Raw genomic sequence first — 22,468 nt, 5'->3', positions numbered from 1 at the left:
CAAAATTCAGTTATTTTTTTCTTCTCTGAAAAAGTAACAATTTAATAATTAGAGTGATGAATATTTTACAGGGCAAAGAAGCAGTTGGAGTATTCGATAATTATAATTAGATTTACATAGCTCTTATAATTAAATGAATAAATCTAAAAAAAAAACAACAAACAGTTAACATTTTGTTCTTGTTAAAAACAATTCATAAAAATTTAATTTGCTGTGTTGACAAGCCAGAGGTGCTGGAAAGGAACTGAACATCATAGGTTGCATTTAAAGTAGGATGAAGCAGTAATATTTGCCACTCTTGATATTACCAATCACAACTTCTGAGGGTACAAGTTAAGGTCAGTTAATTGGGTTTAATGAAACCAGTGTCAGCAGTATAACCTAAATTACTTGTAGGTAGCATTGGACACAAAAAGGGAGTATTATCTCTGAACAAGGAAGCACAGCCTGCAATGCAGCAGTAGGGAAGTACTATGACCTGCTTTTACACTAGGGCTCAGGGAGTGATGTGGATCCAGAAGAGGTTTAAAGTCACAAAATTACATATCCCATTTAAGAGCCTGATATGAGCTCTATCAGGTTGCTTCCTAATACTTTCCATGTTTTACTTTAAGTGCGATTTCCATCTAGCTGAGTTCTTTGATTCAGAATCTCAACTCAAGAGTCATCAAATTGTTGTAATTAGATAGACAGAGATTTAGTTTTCAAACTGCTGAATTTTACATACAATTAATGGTCACAGAATATTGAAAAAATCAGGACTGCTGACAATTACTATGATATTTTGACCAGATGTTTTTTGCTCTGTCTTGGAAATTGAATAGGTTTCACATTTTTGCTTTAATTGATCATTACTTTTCTTAGCATATTGGACACTGAGGCCATGCAATTACATGGTACTTGTTGCCTTGTACAGCAGCAAATACTTCTGAGCTACGCTTGTGAGAGAAATTATTAATTCTTACAGAACTCACATTTTCATTGCTGAAAGGAAAGCAGCTCACTGCTATTTTCTGCTCATCCTTCGACTGTCTTGAAAAATCCAAACAAAAACAAAATCAAAATCCCCCTACTCACTAAAGAAAAGCCTTTGAGAGGGCCTGCAGTGACTAGAAACAGTGCCTAAAAATATTCAGCCTACTTATTTTGCTAAAATGAAGGAAATGCCACCAAGGACACTGAGACTGCCGAATGAGAATCTATTTTCATGTCATTCCTGTATGTATTTTAACCTTTTCATCTACCTAGCCACCTGTTGTAGCTGGAATACAGCCTTCAACAAGAACTTTATGGTGCAATTGGCTTTGCCATGAAGTAACGTTGTAAGCACAGTACTATAAGTGGGAACATCACCTGTAGCGGCACATTTCAGGCTGTCATTAACCTCATTCTAACAGTAACTCCTAAAACGACACAAAAGCTTCTGACTGCTCATTCTGCTTTGTGAAACTGTCTATTGCATTACATCAAGGCACTATCAACATAGGTTTGTGACTAGTCGGTGAGTTATATCTCACCTCATCTCCATGTAGAAGAGACCTTCGTGTTCTGTACCATTTATGAACTTAACTGGAGCAATGCATCAAAGGTAATTGTATTCCTGGCATCATTCCTCAGTGATTGCTGGGAAAGTGCTTGTTCTCCATTTCTTCAAATTTATTATCCAGCTCTTACAAATGAAATTAATTATCAAGTTTTCATCTAATCAGCTACTGGGAAATGGCTATAATGCATGAAATAAAACTTTGTATCTAGCCAGCTGGATGACCTATCCTACACTTCACATCATCAGAATGGCTGGTTTTCTACGTCTTCCTTTCATATACATAGAGGTACAAGTAGGCATGTATGAACACAGACAAAACACCCTGATGGTTGTAATGATGGTCCAATGGGAATCATCTAATGTATTAAAACATCCTTCCTTGTATTTTTAAGCTGGTATGTGTACCACAGAATCACAGAATTGCAGGGGTTGGAAGGGACTTCTAGAGATCATGGAGTTCAACCTCCTATAATGAAAAGACTATTCTATCAGTTAGAAAGAAACACGCTAGAACTTCCCCAGACTAGGATAGAAAATGCATCAAAATGCATCAGTAAAGTCTGTCCTTGACAATAATCCACCACTTTACAAAGGCAAACACGACAACATGGTTTTCTATTATTTTACCTCAGGAGATTTTCGGTTGTTCAGTGCTTTACTGAATGTGAGAGCATGAGGAAAACATGATATATTTTTGATATTTCTTTCCAGAGAGTAGAAATATCTTCAAACATTACTTCCAATTCAGTATCTTAAAAAAGAAGCAACTCTATCATTATCTATTTTACCAGTACTCAGATTATGTCTTTTAAATATGATTATAAAACGGGGTAACTTTGTGTCAGTTTTAAGATCTCCCAACAGCTCATCTTTCTTACGCCACAAAACCATCATTATTATTCATTTTAAAATAATTAATTTAATTAATCCCTTGATAATATTATATTCTCTGGAGAACAGAAATTGCCATAGGAAAACCAATTAGAATGAGTAATTTTTGGGAGCAACAGGTTACCTACTTGCAGCCTTCCACCTCCTGCTGCTTCATCCTTGCCTAGCAGCCTCTGTTGTCATCTGGAGCTGTTGGCTGCCTCCAGAACTGAAAATAACGACCACCTATTCATATAGCCCTGTCTTCTATGAGCTGCTCAGAGAAATGCTGGTGAGCATGGGCAGATTATTTCCATAGGAGAGAGTGCAGACACAGAAACAGCTCAGCACCAAAAGACTCAAGGTACAGTCTGTATTTGTTTTAATTGATTATACTTGTAAGAAGTAGATTAAACCCTTCAAAATTGGGACTACTATGAAGCTGCTTATTATAGGCAAGCAGGAATATGTTTCAGTGACCTGAAGCAGATAACATGAGCATGCCTGGCTATCTTTATCCATTACACAGCAAAAATACTCAAGATTCTGAAGCTGCTGTGGCTGCCAAGGCAAAACATGGAAGGGAGAATTATCCTCCCAGTACCTATGCCTAAGTATATGCAGCATAATGATGCTTTAGCTCACTTTAGAAGTTGTGATTCCTTCTACACTAGTGGGATAACATATCACTGCTCCATCGTCACAACACAGATGCTGTGATGCATCTGGGAAGAGTTCATGTTGATGCTTATAAACCCCATGTTATGACTGCAGCAGCAGAAAACAATGCTTAGCGCTAATGCTGCTTTCCTGGAATACATTTAAAAGGCATTACAAGAGAACATCTCCAGGAACACTCCGGAATCTTTGTCAAAACACTGTCAAGACAAAAAAATACATGTAATGCTGAAGGAAGCGCGTCCTATCTCAGTTGCAAAGAATACCACAGATCATCAAAGCAGACTGTTACATCCATCAGCAATTCTCTTTGCGTTAGGCAACTCTTGATGTATCTATCTGGCCAAGGAAGCTACTGCTGTGGTTGTGTTCACTCCCCTGTGTGGCCACATCACAGTGCACTGCTTGGGATTTCAGCACTGCCAGTAAACAGTCGGTACACGTTTGTGTTTGCTCATGAATTTAAAAAGTAAAATGATTTTCTTCATGTATGCTTCTCTGCTGCCAAATTTTCATTTCTTTTTTTAAAGTCTGCATTTTGGGATAAAGCAATCTCGAAATATCTTCTAAAATCATTATGAATGTAATGGTAAGTCACAACATGCGTAGGGAAAACAAAGCTCCCCCTAGCTAATCCACATCAATACTGTGCAGAGATAAATGTGTCGGCTTCAAAAAAACCTGAAACTTAAGATTGTTGTCATGCCCTCAGTATCTCAGCCTCCAAAACTGAAAGATACTCCCAGTCCTGTGATTAAATCATACACTAATGCTATGAACTGAAAGAGCTGCACTGCAAGGACAGTGATGCATGACACAAGGAATCAAGTAATCTCATTTTAACAACATGCAAGACAAAGATATGGGTATCGTTAGAACAGATGATAAGGAATAAAGCAATAAGCAGATTTACCTGGAGTAGTTAGCGTGTTCTGTTCCTGCTCTGTTTCATGTTCCTTTCAGGATAATCACCCCTAAAGTATATTTCCCGCTTCACACTAATATTATTCACAACATGCGTGTTCTTCATAATTAAGTGAAGAACTGCAAGGTTTTCAGATGGAAGGCAGAGGGGGAGGGGGACAAAAATCCCCCCATTACCAGTCCTGGCCACTAAACTCTCCTGATGCAGGTGGATGGGCGGATTCTGCTGAAGAGAAGGCGCAGTGCATGCAGCTCCTCTCAGCAGCGCTCCTCTCTCCAGCAAATGCAGCTCACTCGCGGTGGAACAGCCTGCAGTAGAATAACAAGAGAATTTCTCAAGTGCTGGTGTGAGCGAAGGAGGGGGTGTGAGGGAAAGCAAGGAAAGAAAATGCTTGAGAAGCTGCTTCTCTCCACCACTCAGGCATGCTGTGTGTCCCTCTTCCACAGGGGTCTTCTGAGGATAGACACACAAAAGATTCCAAGGTTCTGAGATGCCGTGTGAGAGCTAATGCAGACAGCCAGCTAAAACAACCACGGTTAGGAAATGCAAAATATTAAGTTTCCAATAGCAACATCAACACCTCTTTGCTGTAGCTCTCGTAATGTGATGCATATTTTGAGACAAACAGCAATATTGTGAGATTTTGCCTTGGCCTGAAATATAGCTGTAAAGTCAGTCTTGCTCTACCACCCCTCCCCTAAGGCTCACTTGCCACTTTTTTTCTTGTTTGAATTTACAGGTGCCATTTTCCCACTGTACTTTCTCTCCTCTGATGCTGAACAAACAACCACGACGTTAACCCTCATAGGTGCTTAGGACAGCTCTGTTTACAGCTGGATGCTAACTGAAGTGACCGTACAGATGCAAAACTACTTTTGCATGGATAAACAAGCCAACAAATCTTCACAGAACGTCCACTCAAAACACCAGATTCATAAAAAACTCTTCCAGACACCACATAACTGGAGTACAAGAACCTTGCTGAGCCCCAGGCTTTGCTCACAAGAGCTGTTTTTTTGGCTACCTCTTTTGCATTTTCGCTTTGGCCCCATGTGACACATTCTATTATAATACTTGCCCATCCTCAATAGGGATTTGGTGAAATCATTACATTCCTATCAAGCTTTGGAAGAAGAATATGTCCCAGCCTGTTTGGGAGCAGCATGCACTGCTGCTAGACAAGGAACAAGGTAGAGACCCAACATGAGAGTATCCTCCACTGTGAAGGTGGGTGTTCCCCATCACTGAAATGGCATGGACAGTGGGTGGCAGCAGTTTCTCATTTCTTTCCTACATTATGTAATTAGCACTGTCAGTCCCCACCCGTCAAAAAACTCAAAGAAGTTTAAGAAACAGGGCAAACTGAGCTGTTTTTATTTATTGTTTCAATACACAAGCCTTTAAGATTCAGACGTTTTCAGAAAAGGGAGACCTCAGATTTCCACCATTGAGGAAACTGAAACTTTAACAGAAATCACAACATAATAATAAAATGTTGACTGCCAGCAACCTCGTGTAGCATACAAAGAATTCCCTTAACAACATCAAGTTGTTACTAAACACAAAGTGTTGACAACTTACAAGAAAGGAGAGACCAGAAACACATGCTAGACTCAGAGTCCAGCTGGGATGCTTCTGGATGGGGAAGGGGTTTTATTTGATGGGAGAGGGAGGCACGGATGTCAGCCCAAATGGCAGAGTGCTATCTATCAGTGCCTGCTCTGGTGAGAACTGTGTCAAAAAGGCAAATGCAATTGCTGAAAGACTTCCAAAACAAAGAGCATCCCCTCAGGGCTGACTGCAGAGACCTCTAACAAGTCAGAAATAGGAAAATCATTAACTCAAAGCACTTACCTTGTTTAGAGGAGCTAATCAACTAAATGAAAGAGAAAGTCAGAGAGTTGGAGGCAAAGCAGCAGTACGGGGTGGTGAAAGCGATTAGCCCAAGGCTAGCCAGCCAGTGAACTGAAAATAGAGGCTGACCCTTGACTGTCAGCCCATTGTCCTCTCTACTGACTGAAACTCCTGGGGTGGACTTGACATTACAAGGGTATTTCTGTTTTGCTGTTGTCATTTTTAAAAATAAAGCATGATGGTGACGTCTCTGTACTAAGCTGCAGTAATCAAAGCCATGTAGGCACATTTAAATAACAAAAACACCAAGAACTTTTGCTCAGAGAAGAAAGCAAGGTCCATGGGTGCAAGGTCTAGAAAGCACGTCACGATTACCAATTGCACCCACTAAAGACAAGGGTGACCACTAGCAATCAAGGAGCACAAGTATGTAACTGTGACTACTATATATAAAGAGCAGAGGACATTATTTTAACGAACAATCGGACATGGCAGGAAAAGAGTGAAACAAACTAATCTTTAAAGAAATTGCTATTTACTGCTGATAGCAGTAAGGCACACCTTTAGTTTTATAAACTGAAATGTAGCAGTATAGTAATTTAAGTAAAAGAAGGAAAATAACAAGTATTTTGTTTATTAGCATTGAAAACAATGTAAATTTCTTAAGCAGCAAGTGGACAGTTTTCAACACGTTATTTAATAGAGATCCTTAGCACTTGTTCTCCTCTTGGTAAAATAAAGATAAGGAAATCTGTTTCTCGGAAGTGTTAAAAATGTCATTATTCCTAGACTTACTTAATTTAGAAACAAGCAGCTCTGGGCGCCTCCAATATGGAATTCTCTCTACTCCTGGTATACTTAAATATAAAACATATTTGAAGGCAGATGAGAGAAAAGAAAATCACAATTCCATATATCCACATTTCCAAACCTCTCAGGGAATGAAGTCCTATTCAATAATACAAAGAAACACAAAAGAATGTCAGAAGTCATATGAATCAATCATATGAAATGATTACACAAATTTCTTAAACAAAATAAGCTGCTGATAAAGGCTTTGCAGAATTGTGTGCATAGGCTGTTCTTTATTCTGCAGAAGGACCATGTCTTTCCATATATTTAAGTAATACCAATTAGTTTATGCATTCTATTAGAAAACAATGATAGGATAACTATCATTGATTGAAACTTCTTTCATGAGAAACTTCCTCTCATTTAAATCAGCGAGAGGATTAAACACTTGCTTTAGCGGAATAAATAATTTTCCTATCTACGTAGCCCTCCACTTCATAGTTGATTTTTTAATACAAGCTCCGTAACTACACTTTACCTTTAAAAATTAAAGGCATTCATGAATGTATGCAAGGGACTTGGCAAGGTCCCCCAAGAGAAATTAGTCCTATTAACTAAAAAGCAGTACTCAACAAATTACTGTGTTTCTGAAACGTGGTTTTAAAAGAGCATTTTGACAAAGGGGAGTTGGGATGTGGGACTTTCTATTAATGTGGCAACCCAGAGAATTCTGAATTATCATCTCTTGTTTGGGCACTATTCCTTTAAGACTGACCTCTAGAAGCCAAACGCCAAGATTCATCCCAGAACACAGACACTGTTCTATCTGTAGGTGAACTCTTTTGATCAATATTACAGTATATGATTACAAAGATGGTCAAAACTACATACTCTTGAAGTAAAGCACGCATATCCCACACCTGAATGGTTTTTCTTTCCCCCCCCCCCCAAGAACTTTACTATATTAAAAAATAATGCACTTGACAGATGATGATCTTCGAGATCTTTTCCAGCCTTGGTGATTTTATGATTCTACAACTTAGTTGTCCCTCAGGTCCCCCACACCTACACCTATAAGTATGTCACATAAGTGAGAAATCAGATATGCTGTAAGCACATTCTAGACTACAAAATCTGCTCATCAAATGCTCAGTAAAGCAAAGGAGCAAAGGCAGGAGCAGACCCTTAGTCATCCACCAGTGACAGATGTCTGTGAAACTGACAAGCATCCCGCTCACCTCTCATGCTGCCTCCCAAGGGATAACAGCCTCCTGCTCCTTTAGTGCCAAAGGCGGGCAGCATTTGCTGAAAGATGCTGACTGGCTGAAGATGCACCTAGCAAAATCACATATGTACAATGAACATGCATGAGTCTTCACTGCACAGTCTCTTTAGTTGCTGCTCTGCAAAACTTTTATAAGCTTACCACTACAACTTAAACATCCTTGAAATATCCATGTGCACCACTTAAACCATCAGATTTTCTTTAAACAAGCCCAATGATTTTGTTTTGGTAGTCTTCAATCTTCTACACAACGTGTTAAGTATTTCTATATTTGAAGAGTAAATAAGAACCAGATCACCATGCAAAGGAATAAAAATATCATATTAGCTGATAAGATGTAATATCAGTAAAAATATCCAAGACCACTACAGTCTATCTGAGCTGTATATCTTTCTCTTTTTTCAAGGTAAAGCTAGAGAAAGGGAAAGAAAGAATGTTACTATGAAAATGTTTGACAGTGAAGACAAATAGAAGGGCTGTAGGAAAATCATTCGGGTTTTAAATAGCGGGTATCCAAAATAAGGACAAAATAATCTCCAGAAACCATAGAATCATTAAGATTGAAAAAGTCCTTTGTATTAGTTGATAGTCCAATCACCTACCTACCATCTCTATGCCTACTGACCATGTCCCTCAGTGCCACATCCACACGGCTCTTGAACACCTCCAGGGATGGTGACTCTACCACCTCCCTGGGCAGCCTGTGCCACTGCATCATCACTCCTTCTGAGCAGAATTTTTTCCTAATATCCTACCTGTACCTCCCCCAAAATATAAGATTTTCCTCCCCAGTATAATCTAAACACCTGGTTTTATTTTTTTTAATCATATCCTAGCCTAGCACTGCAGTTGAGAGTCCATAGTAGTCACCTCCTGCTAAAACATCATGAATTTGTGCCAACGATCCCAAACCCAACAAACTGAAAGGTCAACTTCCATCTCAAATGGATACAGTTAAAATCAAGGTACAAAACTGCAAAGCAGAATTACTCGAGCTACTAAAAGCTATAACCATGATGTGCTGTAAGTGCACCCCTATGGTGAATATTGAAGCCTTTCAACTTCCATGTTAGACTTTAAGTATTTTTCAAGATCGTTTTTCATTTCTACTCGGAATGCGCTGTGACACAACACAAGTCATGATTCAATTGGAAGCGCAACATGAATGTGTCTATATTGCCCATATCAGAAATAGTTTAAATGCAAGGTCTCTTCAAGACAGGGCTTAGATTTAGCTCCTCCAAGAGATCAGTAAAGTGTACATTAAAAGATGTCTGTCTGTGCTGTTGAACAGAAGAGTACTGGATGTCATCGCGGGAGAGGGATGGGACTGGAAGTATCTGCGACAGAGAAAGGTTACGTTTTAATTCCCCATGGAGAAAGCAGTTTTCAGCTATAGAGAATGGTGGAAAAATGATGACCAGAGAGTAGATTTTCCAAATATACCAACTGCAAAAGGTTTCAGTGATTTAGCAAAATGGCAACCCTGAGCAACTTACTCCGTTCTGTCATTACTTTATATTATAGACAGAAAGGATTTATAAATTTGATTAAATTCAAATTAATCAAGATACATACAACGTTTTCAGAATATTTACTTCCACCTCCTAGACGTATTTGTTAATCCTAGGGGTAATATGAACTACCCCTCTTGTGAAGTATGCCTCTCATGAAGCCCTGCTTCCAATATTAAATTCATTTTAACTTCAATTATGGGAGCACAAACAGAATCGGCATAATAACATCAAGTAACATTTTGCATATGATCTTAGTGAATATTTATTTACATAAACTAAAACAGGACCACGTGATCCCATTACATGTTGCACTGCTGACACCGAAAGGCAGACTGGGTTTCGCATTGTTTTTCTATGACTTGACAGCACCACTGTGGATTTTTAAATATTCCAAATCAGCATCTCTTATGCCCCTCTGTAACAGGGCCAAACAGGCTGTAAATACACAGGAAAGCCATTTAGACACAGAGCTATTACATGCAACAGAACTAATGGTAGCAAAGAAAACATACAATGTGCAAGGAATGTGGCAGAGGCTTTGTCTACAACAGCTAAAGGGTTTGGAAGCATTTTGTAAGCCAACTTTCAGTGTAAGCTTGACAACGGGAAGAACTGGTGAAGAATAACCGCAAATTGTGACAAAGATGTAACAGCACAGCAGAAAGCCAGGCAGCACTCCCTCGTGGGAAGAGTTAGCTATCACTTTGACAAAAAAAAAAACATGATTCCTTTGCAAAACTGCACTAACCAGTGTAGCAATTTATTAAAACAAACACAACGGTGGCATGGTACAGCTCCCTGGCCATAGGAAAAACAAAGCTAATTCAAACCTTGGTGTCAGCCTGAATTAATTCAGTTTAGATCCACGGCAGCATCCCATGATACTGCAGGTATTTTAAATTATCAGGCATAAAAGCAGTGTTCACAACAGATACCAACTGTAGGGATAACTGCAAAATCATTTTACTTGATAATGGCAAGAGCATTTTGCTTTCTGGGGGCTCTCAGAGGCAGTAACTGCTACGTTTATTCTGAGGGCAGCATTCAGGACGGAGATGAATCTGTAGAAACATCTGCAGACAATTATTTGGCAGGAATTAAAAGCAGAAGAGAGCTGCAAGATTCATGTCTGAGGGGAAATCTGTCTTCACCACAAAGGCTGGTTTACCAGCACCTTGCATGCTGAGGCTCTGAAGATTTGCTGTATGGGCTTTGGTACCACACAGCATTCGACTCCTTCTAGGAAGATGATGAGCTAGCAAAAGGTATTCATTTTAAATGAGGAAATGGGAGGATTTTATGCTTGTCATATAAATACTGAATAGGAGAAAAAAATCTAAGCAATTGGTATGCTGCTTGTGGGATTAGGATAAATCATTGGGAAGCAACAATGCCATTTAGCACTTGGATCCCCTTCTTAGCCCTCCTTTTTTTTTGCTGCAGTCTTTGCTACTGCAGGGGAAAGACATTTTTGCTCAAGGAATCCTGCACAAAACCATAGCAGGGAAGTCAGGCTTTCCAACTTGGCATGACAGAAACTTCTTACTATGGAGGAAATTGTCACTGACACAAAGTCCCAGATAAGAGCATTCTCATAAGAAACTAATTCTATCCCATCAGATATTGTTCTTTCCTGACAAAAATTAAAGTAACTGAATTTGGAAGGCGCTGTCTGTATTGCTTAACTAGCAATTGCTCGAGCAGTGTTGCAGAATCATACTGTCATAGAATCATGGAATGATCCAGATCTTACAAATGAAGGACATTATTCATTGTGCTACATGCAGATTTTATCTTCCATAGGTTAAAACAGTGAAATTTGTTACATTAAGGCATTTTTACAGTCCTTGCTAAATGGAAATGATTTCCAGAATCCTAATTCTCACTTATTCTGTCCTTACTTTTGCCCCCAGACGCACCATCTTTGCAAATTTCTCCAGACAGTGCTCAGAGAAGGGTCAGGAGGTGCTACTGGTATTAAGATGCTCACAGCTGATTCCATGAACAAGACTTAGTGAGATTTAAGAGATCCCGCTGCAGCGCACCAGGTTAATTGTGGAAAGTCACATTAGAAGGAAACACAGATTATATATCAGCCGCTGAATTTCAACCAAATCAGCGAGCATCAGATGCCAATCTTAAACAGACTGTTAATTAGGATGCATGACAATCCCAGCGCGTGTGGTAACCAGGAGAAGCACTATGTTTAGATTTTGACTCACTATTAAAAATATATATACTTAAACCACGAAATCTGGAATCTACAGACAGCTACTATGGAGGAAGTGTTTCCCTTCACTAAACACAAGGCTTTATTTTTATTTTTATTTTCTGATCAAGATCCCATTTCCCATCTGCTACATTATCAACTGAAGGAATTTGCCAGTAAGCTCCCCTCAGATTTCACTTGACAACTATTTAGACAGGAAAGGATGCTTTTCACGCATAGCCCTCTGAGATTCAACAGCATTGCCTTGACCACAGGCAAAAACAGACTATTACAGTAATAATAGTAATGATTAACAGTTAAATATGACTTGATTGGCTTTGATGGCAGAAACCCCAGATCTGCTTCCCCTGCTTTCCCATGTTATAGCACAAAAAGAAGCAAATTCTGAACTATCTTAATGCCTTTCTGATTCCAGATAAGCCTCTGTAGTTATCCAGTCCTCTAGCAAAAGAATAACTCTCCTGCCACAGTAAGACCTTCTTCAAACTCATACAGTAGAAAAGAACAGGCAGGCTGCAGAGCATGTGTGGAAACACAGCGAAGTTAGCAGGGAGAAGTAGACCAGTGATAGCCTGCTTCTGATGGATGAGATTCTGGGCTGATCCTTACTGAAGATTCAGGAGAAGAAAAGTTTTACAGTGTCTCACCTGGTTGGCCGGATGGCACATCTGTGGTTCCTTACTAACACAGCATAAAATTATCACAGCCCTCATTTCCCATATGGTGTCTCTCACATCCTGTTGTTAATTGGACACTGCAGGTTGCCATGATCTCAAGTAAAACGATAGTTATACAAAGGTTATATAAACACATTTTATCATGGTAGGGATTATCATGTCTCTCATATTAGAGCAAAGAAGTAATTGTAGGGTCAGCCTTCTCTACACCAAGCAGTGAACAAGGTATGAGTAGGAAGCAGGACTCGGGTCTGAATTCTGGCACCTCTAGAGGAATAAAATAAAAACCAAAAATCTTCCACAGACCATAAAATAACTACCTACAAGCTCTTCTATATGTCTAACATACGAGACATGGGAAGATATGAAAGAAACGCTTTTCCTTAGCAAAACTGTTCATTTTCTGCACTTATATATACATTACAGCTGCATTTTGAATTTGAAGCTCTTCTGCCCTTCATAAACTATCCAAAGACATTTGAATTGCACAGAATCAGCGTCAGCAATCATCCAGCAAAATGGAAGTGTCCAAATAATTTTGGAAGCCAGAATGATGCCTTTATAACCTAAATGAAAAGCGTGTGCAAATATTAGACAGCTCACGAGATTCAGCACAATTCAGAAGCTTTGTCGATCAGATTGCATAAATTCACTTTCTATTTTAAAATGTAATTCTGTGAGCTAACACTTTCCAGCCTCAGTAGTGCTGGGACAGCAGCTTTCTTTGTGATACAGAAAGGGTACAAGAATGTGCAGTGTATCTGTGTGCCTTTAAGTGTGGAGCAGTGTATTTGAGCAGAATCTTTGCGTGACAAGAACTGACAAAGGCTATGAAAAGGCTGAAAGACACACACAAAGGCGCCCAGATATGTGAAGGAGAGTTCAGAAATGGTGCTGATCTGCACTTGCGTTCTGGTAACAGCCATCATCTGCACCTGAGATTTGAGCAGACTGTGGAGGCAGTCATTCACCGAGAAGCTCTACACTGAAACACAAATGAATTTGCTGCCATTCTCTATTATATTTCACCAATAAAGATTTAAAGTGCACAAAGCTTAATATAGCTGCCTCTGGACAGTGATGGTCTGAAGGAAGAATGGGAGCTGAGTCTGGACTTGCAGAATTCCAAAGCAATAACTCCATAAGATGACTCCTTAACATCAGTAAATGCATCTGGGTAACTGCAGCTGTCAAACACTGCCAAACTTGGACCAAGCCTCGAAAAGTCTGCATATTTGCTCATTTAACATCATGCTTTGTATCCCTTTGGAAGTCAGAGAGTTTGAATAAAGCACACTGAAGAGCCTGCAGGGCTGAAGTCATGGCTTTCTTAGATCACAGAGAACTTCTGTCCTGAAATACTTTCCTTAACTTTTTTTCACAGCCAAATTACTCTAGGAGCTACTGCTGCAGCTTAGGCTGAGCACCTGAGTACATTCGGCACCCATCAATTCTACTACCAAGAGTGAGCAACAGCTAAAAGTGAGAAAAGCCCCTATAGTGAGGTTGGCAAAGTCTGTAGCTCCCGGTTTACCTCTGTGTTTTATCTCAGACTCTTATTTGCAAAGAAGAACCATGAAAAATTTTCAAGTATCCATCTTCCAGGTATCTAGTTACCTAGAAACTACAGAACATGCACAGCCACCTTTGTGTCTTGGACTAATACAGACAGATCACGATAGACCAAGAATAGGGCCCCAGTCACATCTCACTGTCTGCCTGTATCCATACTGGTTAGGTACAGACTGCACAAGTGGACTGGAACATGGGTGGAAACCTGGCTGAACCCCAAGCTCAAATGTTACAAGCACAGGGGAGCACAGGGAGAAAGCAGGCCAGCCTGTTCTCCTAGATGCCCAGAGATGGACAAGAGGCAGAGGACACCAGGAGGACACTGGTAATTATGATGTGATAGCTCCTAGCTATCCATAAACCAGGCATACTGCAAAGTCATAGCCAGTTTGCTAACTGCAGTACCAGTTTTGCTGGCACTAATTACAGTAAGCATGGGAATATGGTAGTGTATGGAGCAGGAGGGGCAGGTATCTGTCAACCAATTTGCAAACTACACGCTGGAAGAGCTGTTCAGGATCCCAAACATCACTCTCCAGTGTTACTAATCTTTTATGGAGATACGTGCTGTTAATTTCAAGTTGGGAATTACAGTGACACGTTACGTGACTAATTTTTCAAACTATAATTGCACTATTCCCCTCAACCTCCTCCTTCTACTTATCCTGTCAATCTCCTTTCACTTTATTTTGTTTCCACTTCTCTTGTTCTTACCACGTTCTTTGCTAGCGAGTAGAAAACACCAAAAGTGGAAAATGCGGCACTTGAATGTGCTACAAGGAATAGATTCAAGAACACCTGCACAGGTTTGAAAACCAACCCTTGCTACTCAAATTCTGACTTCTGAAAATAAGACTGTTTGGAAAATTGGGGTTCCACTAGAATATTCAGTCTCTAATCATAATTTCCTTGACAAGAAACAAGAAAATCTATTGCCACACGATGTCTAGGAGTTCACAGAAACAACTGCTGTGTGTCTTTTCCATGGTCTACTTTCTGTTCTCCAAGAATCTGATTCAGAGGGCCAAATTCTAAAGTACTGACTTAAAATTTCCTTACTTCCAATAGCTCTCTGATCCTAGAAGCAAAACACCAGCAGGAATTTGGCACAGATCATAGAACTGAAAGGACTGATTGCAATGCTGGTGGGTTTTTGTTGCAACAGAACTACTTCCCTCCACAAAATTGAATAGCTCAGGATTGCTGAAGTACCGGCACTAGAGATACTCAGAATGTGATTCACAGCGGACACTCCATGGTACAGCACTCTACACAATTCCTTTTCCTCTCAGGATAATTTCCAAAAACATTTTTGATCAGATATAAGCACTGCCTTTGCAGAGAGATACATGGATAACTGTGAACGTGCAGGACAGGGGAAACAAGTCATAAATCCCTTCCTTGACTCTGATGCTAATTCACTTCTTGTCTTGCCAGAGACTGAAAGCACTCCTGGCAATTACAGCTACAGAGAACCTAAGAAGTCCCCTATGTTATGAAGCATTGCAAACACATCAGTGAGCCAGTTACAACTGTGACTAGTGATGCATGCTTTCCCATGACCTCTTCTATCACGCAAGCATTCATTCAAGCTTCTATGTTCCAACCTCTACCCGGTGTGTTGTCATGCTGACCAGCCTGGAAAACACACAAAATCAATTTGTCATCAGCCAGTTGAAGACTGTGTGAACCACACTGCCTTCTTTATTCTATTAACCTCCTGCACAACCTCAGACTATGACAGGTGATGGAACAGACTATTCCTTAATCAAATACACACTCTTCCATTTACCACTAATTATCTCCCAGGAGTCTCATGAAAAGAGAAGGAAATCTCCCTTACAGTGTGGAGAAGCTCCCCTGAGCTTGCGCATTGGTGGGCAGAGGTGAGACCTAAAGGAGTCACTGAGGACATCCACGAGTGCATCCACTTGCACATGTTGCCAAGTGACATCACTCACCCAACTGCAACAAGCTTCACTGCCTATTAAGTCTAAAATCAAAATGAGAAGGGCAATCAGTACCACAGCTAAAGCAACAAAGGCCATCCCTGTACCTTCCAAAGATTACTTCCCTTAAATGAAGCAAGATCACAGAACAGCCCCTATGCAAGGGGACTAACAAAACAGCTCCACAAATTCCATACTTCCCATTTTATCAAAGAAATTCCTAAACATATGGGAAATCAAATACTGATCTGAAAACGAGCAGAAAGGTTTGGTTTTGCTATGATCAATCAGCTGATTCCAAAGTGTTTTAGTTGAGAAGGTTTTTATTTAGGCACTCTGTCAAAATCCAGTCTTCACCTCTGATGCTGTTTTTGCAAAAAATAAAAGGAACATCAACTTGAAGTGAATGAGGATGCAGCCTCAAGAACAGCTTCAGGTCACAGATGGTTTTCCCTACATTAAAATAATTTTATTTGTGGATATAAGATAAACACAAGGGTTGTCTATTAGCTCTCAAAGACTGAATGAATTAGCACATTAGCTAGAGGAAAGACACGTTTATTACTGCCATCCAGGGCTAGTGGCTGTAAGTCTGGAGGATTTCCAATTTTATCACCAAGAAAAGAAAACCAGTGCAAACCACAGCACTTAACATTGCTTTCTGAGGGTACTCACACATAACTGGGAAGCTGTTCACAGCCAACGGGATAAATCCTTTGGAAGAAAAAAGTAGTGAGGACCTACAGAGGGTCTTGGATCCACAGAAAGGGGAATGAAAATATAATCGGGCACAAAAGAATCTGAATTACTTGTGGACTGTAGAAACAACCTTCATATATAACTCATAATAACAGAGGGGCTTAGGATACCAGTATAAATAACAGCTACACTGCACTCCTAAGATGGGAGAAGACTCTTCTTTCACTGCAGAGAACTCCCTACTTGATACCCTGAACTTTTAACTCATACCAGGCCCACAAAACATTACAAACCCAGCATCTCCATGGTCAGACTTTCCAAGAAAGAGCAAAATGCCCACACACAGAACCAGCAGAGCATGCGCCAGTCCTGACTTCACTCTTTGAAGTGGCAAAGTCAGTGGCAGCCGGAGCAGGTCACTGACTTTTGTGCTTTCCCAAAGCTTTACAGTTGCACAAATGTAGCAGGAGGAGACCTGAAGACTCAGCAATTGCATGCTCATGGAACCGAATATATGTCAAATAAGACAACAAGCTTTTATATCAATCATTTAAAGATGTCTACTTGAAAGTCCATTCTGTTCCATTCAAAGGTTCCTTTAAAATGCCAGCCATAGCATGATTTTTCTTTATCACTTGTGTTTTATGATGGAAAGAGGTAATAAGGCATAATAAGACGTAACAACTGAAATGAGATTTTATTCCACCTTAAATAATAATTCAACTTAGTTGTCATTTGACAGAGACCATAAAAAGAAGCTCTAATTCAATGAAGAAGGAAGACGCTCTGTCTTGAGCCAGAAATGGAACATCTGATCTAGAAGTTGGAAAAACACAATTTAAACAAATGACATTTTTTGTTTCCTTCTTTCTTGTTTGGCTTCTTTTTATTCTTTCAACTCAAAGTAAACACTGGTAAATTCATTGCTTGAGCTTCATTGCCTTTTTTCCCAAGGGAGCTTCCACTGAAACTGACCCAGTGGTATTTAAAAAAGAAGAGGAAGTTTAGAAGCTTTCTCACATTAACATGCTTTGAAAAACATTTCCTAAACAATCTCAGGCTAAGAGGCATTGCAGAAACCGAACCGAGAGGGGAAAAAACACATGAATGAGAAACCCACCTCTACTGGGCAAGTTAAGTGTCTTGTGGTCCCAAAATGGACAAGGAACGGCTGATTCAAAGAGGTTTCTCAGATTCCCAAAATGCCTGGCTGTGGTATGTTACACCTATCAGCCCCAACTGCTGCCTCATAAGTCTGCTGTAGCAGAGGGTTTGTCCAACACAACACACAGGAAGAACCACACTTAAAATAAAGAATTCTGGGTATTTTTAATTTGCTTTCCACTGACCAGCTTCAATGAAAGTCCTTGGCTGTTGTAAAGCTAAATAAGGCCAATCTGCAATTCACATGTTGCTTATTATGGAGAAAGAAAACAGTTCCATCCCTCTTTACTCATGTCCCAGTTCAGCACCACCGACATTTCTGCACACTAATTATACAATATTCATTTGTGCCATGGAAAAACTTCAGTAACGTGTGGTCAACACAGGCAAACTTGTACGTATTGGCACTGAAAATAAAGCTGCAATATTCTATCTTGATCCAGCCCCTACAAAAATCCACGCTCTTCCTCTTCTCTGCTACTGGGATGCACAAAGCCAAGGTTTTACCTTAGCTGACTGTAGGAAAACTTTGATAATGAGAGTTAATACCCAGCGCTTCACAGCCACAGGATTTAACATTTCAAGCACTGACCTCCAAGAACTCAGCATCATTAAATCCATTCTGCACATGAGGAAGCTTGAGGCACGAGAACAGCTAAAACAGGAACACAGATCTCCTAAAACACAGCTCAGTCCTCCAGGCACTCAGCTGCACGCTCACTCCCCAGGCTACTCAAAGCTAGGAAAGATCACCACATTAATTAACGCTTCAATTCAGCTGTTTTAATAAACCTCTCATCTACTCTCCTGACCGATTCTGGTTTTACTTTTTTTTCTTCTCAGACTGAGTGCAGCACTGCGGTTGGTTGTGTTATGCAAGTACAGCTTTACTCTGCCTAGCAGAACTGAAACTGTTCCTTGTGTGTACTTTAGAAACAAATAAGGCAGATCAGAATAGATTTAAAACAAAAAGCAAAACGAAACAAAAAAACAAACAAACAAGCAAAAAAGCTCCAGCAGAGATCAACCTGGCAAAGCAACCAGTTTGCACATCCCTCCCCCTCTCTTTTCCTCCCCAGCTATGGAAAAACTGCATAAACTAAAGGCTGCTCCTGGCTCTTGTGCAAAACATAAGCTACTGCCCTTGCTCTTCAGGGATGCCATAAGCAGAAGTAGTTGGCATCTGTGAGCCTCTGTGATGCTTCCACAAGCTTCCAGAGAGAGTATCAACTCACGGTAAGCAGAAGGAGCCAAAGAGATAGGTTATAAACCAGAAATAATGGCGGGAGAAGGAGGAAGAAAAATGCAGTAGAGCAGCAGGCATTTTTAGAATGAATCGCATCCATTTCTACAAATACATGCAGCTGAGGAAAACAACTTTCACTCCTACTTACTTAAAATTAGTAAATCCCTTATGTGGGATATGATTGGGATCATTTAGAGGACATAAAACCAACCAAACAAAACAACAAAAAACAACCAACCAACAACAAAAGAAAAGCCACCAAAATCAGAACCAAAACATCATTTTCCCTGCTTTTCCGCACACCAAGCCGCAGTCCCAATGCAATTCTATCTTAGAATGAAAGATACATTTCTATCTCAGAATGAAAGATACACGTTTCCTGGCATTTACATGACTGCATCCAAATTCTGTATCTCCATTGTCAGACAGGGACCTCGTGCAGGCCCCTAATGCCCAACTCACACATAGGTACATACTAAGCCGCAGCTGAAGCAGAGTATCTAAAAGGAGCTTCAGCTTCCATTCAGCAGATGGCTCAGCCTGCTTGAGCACAAAACAAGTTTAGCTAAGCAGCCTTATACTTTAATTAGCTCTCCACAACTAAGCCATGAAACCAACTGTTTTGTTACAGCTACATGTATCAACAAATATAAAGTTCAATTATTAACTAGAACCGCTATGTTGTTTCAAGTACCACCCCAAGGCTTTGCCAAATTTTTGTGTCATCAGAAGCACTGCTCTGTTTTTATATTACGTTGTATGGCTTCCAATGCACTATCTGACTGATAGTCGGAGACAAATGCATTGGATGCCGCAGGTAGACTTGACATTAATTGTTCTTAATTCTCACTGTAATGTATATTTTAAAAAGCTAATACATATCTAATTAATCTACTTCATTCTCAAGTTCCACTGAGACAATTAGATTTGCTACTGATGCTAATTGCTTGAGTCTGGTTACAAGCTAGCTCAAAAGAAAGTGCTGTAAAGAACGTGCAAAAAATAACTCTGGATTGAGACTCTATGAAGATAAATAATAGAAGCAGCCAAATTAGCACAGCAGGTTGAGCCAATGTTGGAAATGTGAAAAACAAAAAATCCAGTTCTCTTATACATTAAAATAAATCTGTCTTGCAAGCAACCATAGCGACAGTTTTTGGGACTCATTTTGAGCTGCTTAGACTACTGCTATTAATGTATTATTTAGTCTGAGTTTATGCAGCACTGTTAAAGACAAAAGGAGTATATGGGTCTCCGTGTGTTACTCATTGGCATTAGTAAAGGATCACAAACAGCAAAGCAGCTTCCATGGAGTAGAATAGTGATGCTCTGCAAATCAGGGAATGCCTTTCTGCTCAAAGCTTAGTTCAAAGAGGCCATCAGGTGATGGACTCTCATCATCTGAGTTAGGGTTTTGAGAACAAGCAAGAGAATCACACAACAGATGGATGAATAGGTATGAAAGTATTAGGTGTACACGTTCTCATTGACTACAGAGATGGGGATCTTCTAATATATAAACGGTGAGACCAGAAGAAGGGAACCTAGAATGCTGGAGAGTAGTGAAAAAGCTGAGGTGAACAGCCCTTAGATGTCTGTGTACCTTTACTCTGAGGGAGCTGTAGGCGCTCTCTCCTACAGCTAAGTAGTACAATATGATTGGTTTAGAAAAGTTGACAAAAATATGGGCTTAGACTATTAGTGGGGTGCTCTACAATATGACTTTTTTTATTTGGAAAAGAGAGGTAAGGAAAGACTTCAATCTGAGGACATTAGACAAACAGAAACCATGCCCTATTGCTAATAAATGAGGAAATTCCTCCCCTCCTCCCCCCATTTGGTGCTAGGTGTTAATTCAAAGAGCAAAGTAGCTGCGCCTGGAATCTAGTCAGAAACACTTAAAGAGATACACATGGCTGCCCAAACACATCATCAATGTCTTTGCTAAAAGACATTTCTGAGTACTGAGATTCTAAGCTGAGCTGAATCACGTAATACTTAAAAGATGCACGGTAAGAGGCAAAGTGCTTTAAAAGAATAAAATTTCTGCTAAGAATGCCTTACGGCCTCTTGTACAGTAAGAAAACTGATTCTGACATCGGAAAACTGGACAACAGACTCAAAATATATGCTAGATGCGTATTGCTCCAGCACTACTGTAGAGCAGAGCTGAAGAGCATGAGTACATCATTGAATGAAGTCAGAGCTGCAAGCATTCATAGCTTTTCAGTTTGCTTTCTGCATAGCAGAGCATTACAAAATTAAACCCTGGATAATTCAAGAAAAATAAATAGGGAGGGAGAAAAAAGAACAGTCTGAAAACACAGACCCCAGAGATGCTTCTAGCCCAGTATCTATTCTGTGATGTAGTCAGATGTGCAGAGAAGCAGCAGCTAAGCAATGAAACACTTCTACTACTTGTGCTGTCTTATTAGAGGAAAAAATAATAGATGTAAAAAGAGAACCTGAAGAGCAGCAGCAGAGCATCGTCCATGCTCCTCCAGGCAGATAACTCACTGAAAAGGGTACAGCAAATGACAGCAGACTGTGCTAATTCCCCGGGGTTCTTCCCTGAAAGAAATACTAAAGAATAGTTCAAAACAATGCCCTCCCTTAAACAAAACCAAACAACAAAAGCTAAACCAGGACCCAGCTTCCTCTGCAGGGATGGTTTGTAAGTTGTACGATGTAATGGGCATAAAATGATTAGCAGTAATGGTAATTTTTTGCACTTAAAAATAACTCAAACTGAGCTCAGGTCCCATAAATAAGAAAAATGTTTATAACTGCCTTACAAGTGAGTGAATATGAGACAAAGAAGACTTTGAAGGTCAAAAAATAGCATTATTTTAATACAGTTGAAAATCTTCCTTCCAAAACAAAATTATTCTCAGACTTTTTTTTTCTGCTGAGGTAATGAAAAACAATTTTAAATGCAGTTCATCATTATTCACAAACCAAAATATATCGGTAAGCACAGCAGAAGCAGAGGGAAGGGGTGTTGTAAGAAACAGTAGAACGAATGAAGTAGAAACGAGCACTGGCTCTGCAGCAATCTGTACTGCTGGGAAAGAGACTCCCATCTTTCTTCTGTCTCCTCAACAGGGGTGGAGGAGCAGGTTTTCTTAGGCAAAAGGCAGAGCAGCAGCAGATACTCTGGGGAATAAAACCCCCTTTGGGCTCACAGGCTGGCCTTTAGAAACACAGAATCACTCACCTTGGGACCCCATGATTTTAACACCCTGTGTCAAATGGTACACTCTTCTTCCAGCAGTATGATGTGAAAGCTTAAAATTCACATGGGTGTTGATGAGAAGCAAGTGTGAGTCCTTGGTAAACACAGGAATATTGTATAGCCCTGGAAAGTGACTCTACTCTTGCCTTTATCCTCTGACCCCCAGCCATCTCTGTCACATTTGCTCAGTTATTTTAGTCACCAATGTACAAAATTAAACTATGAGGAA

At 39.9% G+C, this 22,468-nt stretch overlaps 1 protein-coding gene across 10 annotated transcripts in view; it reads right to left on the bottom strand.

The window, feature by feature from the left end:
* The window catches only part of MYRIP (myosin VIIA and Rab interacting protein), a 185,182-nt gene that overhangs the window by 68,055 nt on the left and 94,659 nt on the right, over positions 1 to 22,468 (bottom strand). Inside the window, exon 1 of one of the 10 annotated variants that reach the window (XM_085540496.1) lies at positions 4,008 to 4,305. The exons of 8 other annotated variants lie outside the window; for them this stretch is intronic. The gene's annotated coding sequence lies outside the window, so the exon portion shown is untranslated. Of the gene's footprint in view, positions 1 to 4,007; positions 4,306 to 22,468 lie in introns of those variants that run through there. One more of the 10 variants, XM_085540494.1, reaches the window with a different exon arrangement.

Source organism: Coturnix japonica, chromosome 2 (assembly GCF_054131305.1).
Source record: "Coturnix japonica strain WE chromosome 2, WE-NBRP24, whole genome shotgun sequence".
Taxonomy (NCBI): Eukaryota; Metazoa; Chordata; class Aves; order Galliformes; family Phasianidae; genus Coturnix; species Coturnix japonica.
Note: the sequence above shows the minus strand (reverse complement) of the source record. Positions and strands in the feature narration are given on the sequence as shown.